The following is a 13,828-nucleotide window of genomic DNA, read 5'->3' as shown; positions in this document are numbered from 1 at the left end:
CCCACATTCAGTACACTTACCCACTTTTCCGCCTACTCCTCTCATTCTCCCAATCTTCTCCCACTCCCCTTCACCCAATCTACCACTCCAATCCTCCCCAAGACTCCCCCATTTCAAGCATTTCACTTCCCTATAACTCTCTCCTATTTCTTAACCTATTACAGTTCTCGCTATTCCTGCATTTCCCCTTTCACTACCTTTTCCCCTATTTTTATCACCATATACTCTATACACCATTCATTATCTCTGCTCATCAACCACCTTCAATCATTTCACAAGCCTATCTTTCTCTTCTCACCATCCTTCTATCCACTTTACTAATACATCATCTTGTCTATTTTTTTCTTTATGAACTAGACGAGTGTATTAAGCCCGAAATAACACAAACAGATAAATAAAGAATCAGGGGGAAAAAAGTGATGTGGTTAACGGGCTAAATAAAGCAAGTGATTAATGAGGGAAATAGAACATATGATTAATCAGCTAAAGAAAATGTGATTAACGAGCTAAAATTATTAATGAGCTAAATAAAACACGTTATTAATGAGCTAAATAAGACACGTGAGTAATTAGCTAAATAAAACACGTGATTAACGAGCTAATTATAACCATGGTAACGAAACATCAAAACCGATGCGGAAAAAAACACAAAATGAAAACTGAAAATGATACTGAAAATTTTATATATATTGGGAAAAAAAATCGATAGAAATGCATAAAGCCACTAAAACCCTTAGAAGAGGTCAGACAGAGCTCCTACGGAAATCAATAAGGCGCGACCAACTGACCGGGCCTTCATTAGTCCAATCGCTACTATACCCTTTTTACTCTAACTCGGCCTAAAACTGCAATCTATCTTGAAAACAAAGTTATTACAATAATTTAGCACAAGAATATAATGCTAGTCACGGAGAAGTGCTGTGGAAAGGATGTAGGGCCGTAGCACTGTCTTATTCTGCTACTCAACTGCATGAAATAAGCAGCAAAAGGGAAAAAATCTGGACCAAGTTAAGGTGAAAGGAAAAGGACGAAAATCTGGACCAAGTTAAGGTGAAAGGAAAAGGACGAAAATCTGGACCAAGTTAGGGTGAAAAGAATAGGACGAAAATCTGGACCAAGATGAGGTAAATGGACTATAATATTTTTTTTTTTAGTTGAATATGATAGCCTGGCGATAGTTAAAAAAAAGAAAAAGAAAAAAAGACATCATCGTAGGGAAAGGGTGAAATTCCCATTCCGGCTATTACCAGGCGATTTATTCAACTTACAGACTACTTATGGTGAGGTTAATCATGGTTATATCAAGATCACCTGAGATCTGATAATCTCCTTAAGCTAAATAAAATCGCCTGAAGGTAAAAAAAAAAAAAAAAAAGTGCGTAATCATGTGAAGTGGATAATTTTTTCATTGCTCTGGCTTTATTATATGCTCAGGTATAAGTAAAATAATAATATATACAGATAACCCACGTAAATGAAAAAGGGCTATAAAGATTGTTTTCAACCTTTTAATAACGTACAGGATCTTTCTGAACAAAATCGTCAGCAGTTAGGACTAAAAATGTAAACTATTTTCATTTCCATTTCTCCGTATTTCCCCTTCCTGGTTTCCCTAATCCTCAACGACAAGGAGAGTATATTTTCACCCCTGTTTGCTTGCTTGTTTGTTTGTCTGTTAGCTGGTTTACTCAAAAACTAAAGGAGAAGTTTGGACCAAATTAAGTGGGCAGATATCCCATGTCCCAGGGAACAATCTTAACTTCTGGGACTGATCCGGATCGTATCACAGATTCTGGATCCAGAAAACATTTTTTGCGAAATCCTAATCAGTGATGAGAAAACCTAACCCATTATGAAGATTGGTTTGGAAACTACGTTGCCCTTGTCGGAGAGATGCGCTCCACTGAATGCCCCTCTAGTTTTCTTTTTCTTTCTTTCTTTTTTTACTTCATTCCTCTCCTGCAACCCTTCCTGTCTCTCTCTCCTCCCCCTTTCTCCCCTCTCCCAGCTCTCCCAGTCCACCCACATTTTTCATTCATGTCAAAACGCTAACTTTATATGAAAGTAAAAATTGTTCTTTAGTACGATACACTGAAAAACGCTAATATTATCTATGGCCTAATTTCCTTCACATCGAATATTATTTCACACACCTACCCTCCTGGCTTGCCCCCCCCCCTCACACACACCCTATCCTCCTCCTCCCTCTCCCTTCCTTCCCCTCCTCCTCCTCCCTTTCCCTCACTCCCTTCCCTTCTCCTTCCCTTCCTTTCCTCCCTCTACACTCGTCCCCTCCCTTATGCCATCCTTTACCCTCCCTCTTCTCCCAATCTCCCCTTTCCCTTCACATCCTTGCCCTCCGTTCTTCCTGGTTCTTTATCTCACTCCCTCTCTTCTCCTCCTCCTTCATGTCGTCCAGCTCCTTCTTCCTAAGTTTCTTCCCTTTCCCCCCCCCTCTCTCTCTCTCTCTCCCTATCTATCTATCTCTCCCCATCGCTTCCCTCCTTTCTCTCGCTTCCTCCTATCTTCCCCTTCCCTTCCTATCACCCCTCTTTCTCTTCCTCCTCTTCCCCTCCCCTCCCCTCTCTTCCCCTCATATCACTCCCACGTCGTTCCCTATTCACAAAGTACGAAAAACAGAGAAAAATATTTTTAAAAATGATCTTCCGTTCCCACCAAAATATTCCACCACTAAAACTTTCACATTCTTCTCGCACACAATTTCGCGGGGCTTAAAAAACACGCAAATTGTTTTTCCATGCCAAATTAACTTACCCTGAAAAACGAGAGCCATGTGTGTGTTTATATATCGAGTCACATATATATTTCAAAGCCCCGTCTCCCCGTAACCGCCAAATATGCTTGACTGAAAATATTCAACTTTATATCAGACAAATTCGATCGTAAAATTCAATCGCCAACTTTTCATCCACACCAAAACACCCTTCCCCCTAACGCCGTCGCCAAAGCATTAACCCGTCAAATATTATCCGCTAAAAAGTAAAGCCGCCAAAAATATTACCCACCAAAAAGTGAAACCGCCAAAATTTCTACCAGGGAAGATTTAGTAACACTTCCGGTTTTTATCCCTTCACACTGATGACACATTTTCCGTTTAATTCTTACTGACATCTGACGAATTTCTGTATGTTTTTCGAGATTTATCATATGAGAAGTTTATAAGAGACAGTTTCCAATTCCTCCATGGCCAGGTTTCCCCAAAGATAAATAATTTCGTCTGAATCAGGAAAAAATTACATACCGTATGGTTTTATCGTAAGTTAAAGGGTTATTTTTAACACCATTTCGAGTTTCCTAAAATTTCCCTGAGTCGTTTGGAATTAGCATGATTAAAAAATAAGTACTAGCAATCTGCCCAAGTGAATGTAGGATGGAAAGGGCAAGACTAATGGAAACTCCCATATTAAAAAATGAACATACACGAACACAGATTCCCAATATGTGTCGGCATAGTTTGACCTTCAACCTCATAAAATAGGATTCAACAAATGAAAAACGAATTTGGAGGATGCTTCCCCAGGGAACAACTATTCCGAGTATGAAGAAATTAGTGAAGAAATGGAGGAATGGCACAAACCTGACAGGTGTTTCAAAGAATATGAAGATAAACAGACAGTAGCTCCCATAAAGCCCAAGGACACAACTTATATATTTCTTGCTGCTACCAGACGATTTTATTAATCTGAAAACACTACATATGGCAGTGAGAGAGTTAATGAAAACAATAAAACACCTCGTAAAAAAAAAAAAAAAAAAAAAAAACCTGAATGAAGTGGTAAGTGTGAAGGACAAAAGACGCCATCGAATGAAAATCTTCAATTACAGAATCAACAAAAATCTTAGAAGGAAAAAAAAACTCCACCCATATTTGACTGAAAATGCACACAACATATGGTAGGAACGGAAAAACAGGGACTTGGAGAGAAAAAAAGGATATAAATACCCACCATGTCACTTTCCAATCAGTTAAACCACAAAAATATTTACAAATGTGCTATATGTAGAAACTTTTCATGCTAGAAAAATGTAGGGGAAAAAAACATACGATTAAACCTAACACCGTCCCAACACTTTTAAATCAAATAATACACACACACACACAAAGCCTCAGTCACGGCTAAAAAAAGAAAAAAAAAGAGAAACAGGAACTCATAATAACAATCTGTCTCTGCCGTTCAATCACTCTCAATAATAAATAATACTCAAGGAAACAGCCTAGACAACTTCCCATAATCACAGCCTCAAAGTACAATCGATAAACATAGACAAATATAATGAGTAAAAAATGTGACAAAATACGCGACAAAGTGAGGTAAATATAGAGAGGAAAAAGACTGTTTTTGCTTTGGTTAGTTCGCTTTTTTACTTTCATTTTTTTTTTCATTATTTCCCTTTTATATCCGCTGTTTGATTTTCTCTACTTTTAAACTATGTACTTCCTGTATATGCACCCTATGTTTTATCGAAAATGAAATCCAAAACAGCAACCCATAAAGGAATAGCTAAATGTAAAAAAAGAGAGAAAAAAAAAATACAGTAGACGAACACGGCACGTCATACAATGGAAATTGAACGTGAAAACAAAAACATCAAGTAAAAAAGGAGAAATTCGTCCCCATCCGCTACCTGGCCACAACTTAGCGCTTTCTGCTCGACACTGAAGGGAAACTCGCTAACTCGGGGCCCCAGCGGAAGTTAGCGGAAAATTGCTAATTCTAGCGAGTTTGGTCTTACAGGCAGCGCGGTGGGGTGGAGGGAAGGGGATTACTTTGCCGTGATTGCTGAGAAATTGATTAGGCTGAGGTAGTGGATGGAGGGAGGAGGGAGACAGGAAGGAGGGAAAGGAGGGAGACAGGTTGGAGGGAACAGGAAGGAGGGAGATAGGGAGGAGGGAAAGACAGAGGGAGATATGGAGAAGGGAATGACGGAGGAAGATGGGGAAGAGGGAAAGAAGAAGGGGGACTGGGGGGAGGGAAAGACGGAGGGATATAGGCTGGAGGGGGAGATGGAGGGAGATAGGGAGGAGGAAAAGACGGAGGGAGATAGGGAGGAGGGAAAAAAGGAGGGGGATAAGGAGGAGAGAAAGAGGGAGGAAGACAGGGAGAATGGAAATAGGGAGGAGGATAAAAAGGAGGGGGATAGGGAGGAGGGAAAGACGGAGGGAGACAGGGAGGAGGGAAAGACGGAGGGAGACAGGGAGGAGGGAGACAGGGAGGAGGGAGACAGGGAGGAGGGAAAGACGGAGGGGGATAGGGAGGAGAGAAAGACGGAGGGATATAGGCAGGAGGGAAAGAAGGAGGGAGACAGGGAGGAGGGGGAGATGGAATAGGGAGACAGGGAGGAGGGGGAGATGGAATAGGGAGGAGGGAAAGAAAGAGGGAAATAGTGAGGAGGGATACAGCGAGGAAGGAAAGGAGGGAGACAGGGAGGCGGGAAAGACGGAGGGGATAGGGAGGCGGGAAAGACGGAGGGGATAGGGAGGAGGGAAAGACGAAGGGAGACAGGGAGGAGGGAAAGACGAAGGGAGACAGGGAGGAGGGAAAGAAGGAGGGAGATACGGAGAAGAGAAAGAAGGAGGGAGACAGGGAGGAGGGAAAGACGGAGGGAGACAGGGAGGAGGGAAAGACGGAGGGAGACAGGGAGGAGGGAAAGACGGAGGGAGACAGGGAGGAGGGAATGAAGGAGGGAAATAGAGAGGAGGGAAAGATGGACGGGGATAGGGAGGAGGGAAAGACGAAGGGAGACAGGGAGGAGGGAAAGAAGGAGGGAGACAGGGAAGAGGGAGAGAAGGGAGGAGACAGGGAGGAAAAGACAAGGGATGGCAGGTGTTTTTATGGCGAAGGGCGGAGGGAGCGTGGAGATTGTGGAGTTAACGAAGTGGTAAAGAATGAAACAAAAGCCCAGTAAGGGAGAGTAGCAAAAGAAAAAGAGGGAGAGGAGGAGGGAGGAAGGGAGAGGAGGAGTGAGGGAGAGGAGGAGGGAGGAAGGGAGAGGAGGAGGGAGGAAGGGAGAGGAGGAGTGAGGGAGAGGAGGAGGGAGGAAGGGAGAGGAGGGAGGGAGGGAGAGAAGGTGACGGGCAGGGTGGAAAAGACATGGGAAGGAAAGTGATTTATGGTGAAGAAGGGAGGGAACGTAAGATTGTAGGTATTCAGCGAAGCAGAAAAAGAAAGGAAAAATATTGAAAGACGGAGAGGAGCAGGGGAAATGATAGAGAGAGAGAGAGAGAGAGAGAGAGAGAGAGAGAGAGAGAGAGAGAGAGAGAGAGAGAGAGAGAGAGAGAGAGAGAGAGAGAGAGAGAGAGAGAGAGAGAGAGAGAGAGAGAGAAGCAAGGGAGGAGGTAAGAAGTATGGGACAAGAAAAGAAAAAAGATAAAAAAAAAAAAGGCAAGGGAAGGTGTTTTATGGCGAAATAGGGAGGGGAAGTGGCTATTTAAGGAGCTGATGAGAGAGAGAGAGAGAGAGAGAGAGAGAGAGAGAGAGAGAGAGAGAGAGATGAATTTGTTTTAGAGTTAGACAGCCCCTTCCCTGTGGTCCACCAGTACTCCGGCGCATCAACATAATCACGTGCCCACACTTCTTCCTTGCCGTGCTTGGGCGCTAACACAGAACCGTCCATATTGAAACAAGGCTGGTCATAATGGTACCAGCGGGGCTATTTTTCATTATATAACGATAGGCTCTGTGGACGATAAATAAAGACTGCATTACCAAAACTTCTAAACATATCTTTTTTTTTTTTAAATAACAAAACAGAGGAAGGAAAAACAAATAAAAAAAATATCCAAATATCCATCCATCAACCTATCAATAGACAGAAGCCTTAATCCCATAAGGGGTGGCTACAAACAAATCGCCTCCATGTCGCCCTGTCATCTACCATTTGGGTGCCCTTCCTCCAACACACGTCCCCCTCTCTCATATCTCACCAGCTCAACCTTTCATCTCCCCCTCGGTCTCCCCTTCCCCTCCAAAGCAATAAATTCGTCTTCTGGAACGACAAATAAGTTTTCAAAAATAAGAGGGTGGAAGAAGGATTTGATGCGTAAGGAGGAGACAGGAGAAGGGGAAGGAATATAGGAAGAGAGGAGCAAGAGAGGAAGAAGAGGGAGGGAGAGAGGGAGTAATAATAAAGGAAGGGGTTTTAAAGGAAGGGAGAATGGGAGCAGAGAAACAGAAGGGAGGGAATAGGATGGAAAGAAAGACGGAAAGAAGAGATGGTATGGAGAAAAATGAAAAAAGGAAAGTAAGAAAGAAGGAACAGGAAAAAAAGCAGAGGCACAACTTTTCTAAGAAGGAGGGGCCAAAGAAAATACGCAAGGAGACAGCGACAGAAGAAAATGATGTTCTATAACTAAGTGATGATGATGAGGAGGAGGAGGATTACATAGGATTACACAGGAAAGCAAACAGCAACAGACCTTATGGTCCTTTCGAGGCTGCTTGTTACAGAGAAAACTATGACTACAAGATCTAACTCTACATGCTGAAGGATAAGGATAGTAAAGCAAGAAGGCTCCCCCCACCACCAAACCCTCCAGGAAAAAGTGAGAAAAAACACCATGCAGCAAGGAAAAAATGACATGGAATTTTCATAGGAAAAACTGGAAAGGAAAAGTCACATTCTATAATACTTTGTCTATAAGCTACCCGATAGAGTAACCTGAAAGAGAAAGTAATCAAATCATCTAATAGTTACGGCATGACATTATAAATCGGTACATTGAGTTTAAGGGAAGTCTGTGGAAATAACGTGGAATCTACACATTGCACAGTGTGGATGTTTAGGGGTGGTGCGGCAGCCTTGCCTGGCGCTTTTGAGGTAGGCAGCAGTCAATCAGGCCCTAACTCCGTTCATTCCACTGAGACAAGGAACTCTCCCATGTGGGACAAGTACACAAGTTTCATCCTGAAGCAGTGACCCCTGGTCCATCCATCCATCCATTGCCAGACGCCATGTATCCCAAACGGGGTGGTCAAGGGCTTAGAGTTAATTGTTTTACAGGGAGGGGCACTAATCCTCCACCAACCCCACTTGACACGTAGGGATGCCAACAGCATCTGGTGTTCCCAGGCGGTCACCCATCCAAGTACTAACCAGACCCAACGTTGCTTAACTTCGCTGATAGGACGGGAAGCGGTGTACTCAACGTGGCATTAAAAAAAATCCCGGTGGTGGTCACCTGACTAACAGGGACCCTCAGTGATCCACAGCCCATCACAGGTCGAAAGTGAGAGTAGTGACCATTAACTCAGGGTTATCTGTGCAGATCCTAATCTGTGCTTATATTGCTTTCTTTGCATTGGGGAGATTGAAATATATATGACGGGTGTCTTAGATAAAAGGGGGCTGCACAGTGTGGATGTGCAATGAACAGGAGGAGGAGGAGGAGGAGGAGGAGGAGGAATTGATAGCAGTGTTGGTGACGTACGGACAAAGATGAGACTATGGAGACAGGCGGGGAAAAAAAAAATCGAGGGGAGAAAAAGATGCAAGGAGAGATGGGGGGAACAGACGAGAGAGAGAGAGAGAGAGAGAGAGAGAGAGAGAGAGAGAGAGAGAGAATGACCTACCTGATTTACCGGTACCGTAGTAGTATTCGTGAAGTAGGGAGACAAAAAGGAGACTGTATGGAGACGGAAGGGAAAGAGAAAGAGGGAAGCGAGATGGATGAGAGGGGAGGAGGAGGAGGAGGAGGAGGAGGAGGAGGAGGAGGAGGAGGAGGAGGAGGCATGATTTTTAGCAGTGGTGGTGGTGGTGAGGTTTCGACAGAGAAAAGTGTAGCTATGGAGATATGGGTGGAAAAAAAAAAATGGAAAAAAAAATGGATAAAGACAAAGAGGAGGAGGAAGAGGACGGAGCACGCTGTTTATACACCTGCTGATGAGGCCTGGAGAGAATGAGGAGAATATAAAATGATTGAGGAGAGGAAGAAAAGGTAGGACGCGAATGGAGAGAAAATGGAAAAGGAGATGAGATGAGAAAAAAAAATGGAGATGGAAGAGGGAAAAGAGGAAAGATGAGAGCTGTTGTATGGCAATGGAAGGAAGGGATGAGTGGTAGGAAAAGAGGAAAAAACGGAAGAAACAGGTAAGAAAGAAGGATGTACAGGAATGAAAAAAAAAAATGGAGAAACAACGATGAAATAGGTAGGACAGGGAAACGAGACAGAATAAAGAATAAAATGTAAATATGGAGGAATATTAAGGAAAAATAATTAAAAAAAAAGGGAAGGGAAGGTACATGGACTAGGGAGAATAAAGGATGGAAGGGAGGAGGGGAGAAAGGAAAGCAACGAAAAGGAAGGACGGAAGGGAGATGGGGAGAAAGGAAAGAAAAGGAGTGGAAGAATGGGAGGAGGGCAGAAAAGAAAGAATAGGAAAGAGAGGAGGGGAAAAAAGGATGGAATAGGAAAAAAGGATGGAAAAGGAAAAAAGGCAGAAAAGGGGATAAAGGAAAGGAGGAAAGGGAGGAGGGGAGAAAGGAAAGGAAACGAAGAAAGGGAGGAGGCGAAAATGGAGAGAAAAGGAAAGGAAGGAACGGAGGAGGGGAGAAAGGAATGAAAAGGAAAGGAAGGAAAGGAGGGGAGAAGGGAAAGAAAAGGAAAGGAAGGAAAGGAGGGGAGAAGGGAAAGAAAAGGAAGACAGGGATGAGGCGGGAAAGGAAAGAAAGGGAAAGGAAGAAAACGAGGAGGGGAGAAACGAAAGAAAAGGAAAGGAAGACAAGGATGAGGCGGGAAAAAATGGAAGAGGAAAGGAAGACAGGGATGAGGAGAGAAAGGAAGGAAAGGAAGGAAGGCAGGAGGCGGCAAAGGAAATAAAGATTAGGTCGGTATATCATAGCAGTCGCAGGGCAATTTGTTCCATATGTTTAAGCCTAGAACTCTATTGAAGACCAAATGCCTCGCCTTATTGCACTGGACGCGTTTCCTTACTGCATTAGGCCTATACACACTATTATTTCGGGGCGTTTACTTCTCTCTAGTGATATATTCATGCATAAACAGTCTCATCATGAAGTCTATTTGAATGGCTTAGAATCTTTCGTAATACGCGGGTCTATAAGCTGAACAGATATACCTCCTCTGTATGTGAATTCAGTCTGCGGGGAAACGAACAATTCACGCACACACACACACACACACACACACACATACACACACACACACACACACACACACACACACTACTCGGAGAAAGGTCAATGACAAAATAGCGAAAGTAATGCAACGGTACAAAAGAATGACCGACTTCTAAACGTCCACAGTTTTGTAACTCCCCTCCATCACCACCACCGACACCATGCAACTCTAATGGCTCTGAATGTCAGGAGCAAATGAAGTTACACAAATCCCCCCCCCCCCACACACACAGAAACGTCAAAAAATTACGTGCACAATACAGGCTCGTCTGTTCCTACCTACGTTATCTTCCCAAATTATGGAACAGCGACAGCCTGAGCATCCCAAACAAACTTCGAGAGTGAGTTGTGTTTAGGCCGTAACTCTCCTCAAACTAATTTTCTCTCCACTTAACCAGTCGACTGAAAACATAGCACAAGAACACTGCAGAGTACAAGAACACAGCAGAGGGATAAGTATATACTGCTGATTTTATACACAAATATACACCTGGTTTGAATTTGTCCACACCGTAAAGTCACATGCATAGTAATAATTTGATAGGTGATCCAGCTGGGCAATACTCATCTCGAAATAAAAAGTGTTTGATAATACGTGTTTTAATTCACTACTTTCCTATAATGTCCTTTTTTACTCGTGCTATCTCTAGACGAGTTTCTTTAGCTCAGGAGAAGCACTGTAGCTTAAATGGGTTATGTATACTAAAAAAAAAAAAATAACTAGAAACACTGCAGAATGATATTTTTTACTGGGCCATTTATACACAGTAGAATTGATGTGAATGTGTTGTTATGCGATAAAGACAGCGACTCGTCAATCCTGACGTAAGGATTAATAATCTCGCCATCAATACTTCTTGATATGGACTTTTTTTTTTTTTATCATCTTTCCTACGAATACATCGTTAAGTATTTTATTCGTGTTAATTTTTCTTCAGCCTCAGAGATTTTGCGACTTGTGGGATGTATTAAGTCGAAGCCAGACATAATATACATAACAAAATTGATTTTTTACAACTTTTTATACAAGAGATACGAGAGAGTGGCAGACGTACTGGCAGGGTGATACTGAACTAGACAATAATGATTTCAAAAGGTAGGAATCTTGGTACCGCACTCCCTCTCTTCGTAATTCCTTGGCTGCAAAGTACACCTGCGGCTAGGAATATCGCTCTACTTTTTGGTCGAAGAATTACGAAACTCTTAGGCAATACTGTGAAAAGTCTGTTGGATTCTGAAGATAACATCACTAAGTTTCAAGTCACTGTCCACTGTCTTGGTGTTTACCGTAAGGCAATGGATCTATCTATCTATTGCCAGACGCCTCAATCCCGTTCGGGGTGGCCACAAACAAATCGCCTCCACGTCGCCCTGTCCCCCGCCATTTCACTGCCCTGCTCCCAACTCACACCCCCCTCTCTCAGTGGATCGATTTAAGAATTCGTACTAGAGCCTACGTTGCATTTTATTACGGCTAGCGTCACAGGACTGTAATACGATCAAGAAAAACCTAGAGCACAAAAATGTTCAACAGTATCACGTTAACTGTTCCGGGCCAGAATAAAATCCAACATTTATTTCAGCTCAAGGTTGACAATTTCATCAAGCTCACAGAAACTCATCTCGGCAGTAGGAAAGAACTTGTTTCGTTAATGACGTCGGTACAGTCTAACACACACACAAATACAGCCATAACACTTCGATTTTCACGTACCGGTACTTCACTCGTCCTACAGTCACCCTTTCCGTAAATACAGCCATAACACCTCGATTTTCACATACTTCACTCGTCCAACTATCACCCTTTCCACAAATACAGCCATAACACTTCGATTTTCACGTACTTCACTCGTCCTGCTATCACCCTTCCCATAAATACAGCCATAACACTTCGACTTTCACATACTTCACTCGCCCTACTGTCACCCTTTCCGTAAATACAGCCATAACACTTCGATCTTCACATACGGTACTTCACTCGTTCTACTGCCACCCTTCCCTTGGTAGGCACTCTCCTACCAAGGATACAGTTCGATCCTGCAGTGAATCTAATATGGCCTGATACAGATATAGATAACAGCTAATGGTACCGTTAGTTATAGGGATGATCCGGAAATAATGGACCGCTGAGATAAGGTTCCAAAGATGATTTACATTTAGGGTTATATATACCGGTACTCATGGTGGGACAGATAAAGAGATACTGGCTAAACGATAAATGGGACGAAAGGACCCACAACCCCCTACCCCCCCCCCAAAAAAAAAAAAAAAGTCCTATTAACGGACACACAAACTTATGGGTTAATCGATACAGAAACAAAAATCACAACAAATACGTCAGGTTTGGACTTACAGATACCGACAGATTTAGGAATTTGATTAGCCAGGGTACCGGTAAGCTATAAAAGCATATACATGTAAACCGACAGATGGATGGACTGAATAACTGACCCAACTGACTTGAATAATGCACTCTGAACACGAAAGGTAGTGCGGTCCAGCTCGACACTTTCATTCAACTTTAATCCACGTTACAGCACAAACATACGGTACATCCACACATACAGCATATATATATTTACGCAGACACCGTTGATAACTGTTATATAGTCACAGGTATAAGCTGAAGGAAAGACAAAATAATAAATACAAACATATATCAAGATAGGCAGACATTGAAGCTGCTAAAATATTACCGTAGATTGTTATATATTTCTAGATACAAGGATATATGCATCAAGACGTCTACACAGCCTACACACGATACACCCACACACATAGTGAGAAAGACAGATACTAGTAGATACACACACGGATAGATACAGATAAAAAGAAATGCAAAAATTATTAATACATACCGGAATTTAAAAAGTGTACACACGGTAAACTAATAAATGAATAGATAATTACACTGTCTACATGGGCAAATGAGAGAGAGAGAGAGAGAGAGAGAGAGAGAGAGAGAGAGAGAGAGAGAGAGAGAGAGAGAGAGAGAGAGAGAGAAATATACATCCATCCAGCTACCCATTACCCATCACAGCAGACAGAGGGGTGGCCCTGATGGAAAGTACTATCAGGCAATTATGTCCTTACTCAGCAACAACCCCTCCTAGCATAAAACAAAACCCTTCCATAAATACCACCATCCCCTTCCACATAGGTTCTCGGCCTCCCTCTCCTCCTCCTCCCACTCTTACATACCCTTCTAGTCAATCTCCACTCGCCCATATCAATTCTCTTCAGTTTAGGTCTCTCTCTCTCTCTCCAGTATTTAGAAAGCAGAGAAAGAGGGGATTCTCCATTTTCTAGGTCCGGCAGATATCGCATCAACGTTAAAGTCATGTCAACCTGAAATTACTTTAGTTGGTTTTAATTATTTTACGTAGTCGAATCTAACCTAACCTAATCTAAACAAACCTAACCTACTCGAACTTAACTTACCTAACCTAGTCGACCTTACCTTACCTACCCTAACTTAGTAGACCTTACCAAACCTAACCTAGTCGACCTTACCTTACCTACACTGACTTAGATCTTACCAAACCTAACCAAGTTGACCTTACGTTACCTACCCTGACTTAGACCTTACCAAACCTAACATATCCGACCTTACTTAACCTAACCTAACCTTGCCGAACTTACCCAACCTATCCTACTTTTCACGTACAGG

At 42.7% G+C, this 13,828-nt stretch overlaps 1 protein-coding gene and 1 pseudogene across 1 annotated transcript in view; one reads left to right on the top strand and one right to left on the bottom strand.

Annotated features, from left to right (window-relative positions):
• LOC145405462 (irregular chiasm C-roughest protein-like) overlaps positions 1-13,828 on the top strand; it is a 185,318-nt gene that overhangs the window by 96,728 nt on the left and 74,762 nt on the right. The window lies entirely within an intron of this gene.
• LOC145405638 (5S ribosomal RNA) lies at positions 8,067-8,179 on the bottom strand (annotated as a pseudogene).

Source organism: Coenobita brevimanus, chromosome 67 (assembly GCF_032717465.1).
Source record: "Coenobita brevimanus isolate Jiangsu-jjx chromosome 67, ASM3271746v2, whole genome shotgun sequence".
NCBI classification, from domain to species: domain Eukaryota; kingdom Metazoa; phylum Arthropoda; class Malacostraca; order Decapoda; family Coenobitidae; genus Coenobita; species Coenobita brevimanus.
The sequence above is the reverse complement of the archived record's forward strand: the minus strand, read 5'-3'. Positions and strand labels throughout refer to the sequence as shown.